Source organism: Sinocyclocheilus grahami, unplaced genomic scaffold (genome assembly GCF_001515645.1).
Source record: "Sinocyclocheilus grahami isolate Dianchi unplaced genomic scaffold, SAMN03320097.WGS_v1.1 scaffold155.1, whole genome shotgun sequence".
NCBI lineage: Eukaryota > Metazoa > Chordata > Actinopteri > Cypriniformes > Cyprinidae > Sinocyclocheilus > Sinocyclocheilus grahami.
The window spans coordinates 18,318-18,942 of NW_015505334.1; the positions used below are offsets into that span (position 1 = coordinate 18,318).

Below are 625 nucleotides of genomic sequence, written 5' to 3' on the forward strand. Positions count from 1 at the left end.
ACTGGAAGTTCAACATGGCACCTCATGGCAAAGAACTCTCTGAGGATCTGAAAAAAATAATTGTTGCTCTACATAAAGATGGCATAGGCTATAAGAAGATTGCCAAGACACTGAAACTGAGCTGCAGCATGGTGGCCAAGACCATACAGTGGTTTAACAGGACTGGTTCCACTCAGAACAGGCCTCGCCATGGTCAACCAAAGAAGTTGAGTGCACGTGCTCCGTGTCATATCCAGAGGTTGTGTTTGGGAAGTAGACGTATGAGTGCTGCCAGCATTGCTGCAGAGGTTGAAGGGGTGGGGGGTCAGCCTGTCAGTGCTCAGACCATACGCCGCACACTGCATCAAATTGGTCTGCATGGCTGTCGTCCCAGAAGGAAGCCTCTTCTAAAGATGATGCACAAGAAAGCCCGCAAACAGATTGCTGAAGACAAGCAGACTAAGGACATGGATTACTGGAACCATGTCCTGTGGTCTGATGAGGCCAAGATGAACTTATTTGGTTCAGATGGTGTCAAGCATGTGTGGTGACAACCAGGTAAGGAGTACAAAGACAAGTGTGTCTTGCCTACAGTCAAGCATGGTGGTGGGAGTGTCACGGTCTGGGGCTGCATGAGTGCTGCCGG

General features: G+C 49.6%; 1 protein-coding gene across 1 annotated transcript in view; it reads left to right on the forward strand.

Moving 5' to 3' along the window:
- The window catches only part of LOC107592629 (uncharacterized), a 5,788-nt gene that overhangs the window by 3,474 nt on the left and 1,689 nt on the right, over positions 1–625 (forward strand). The gene's annotated exons all lie outside the window — the stretch shown is intronic.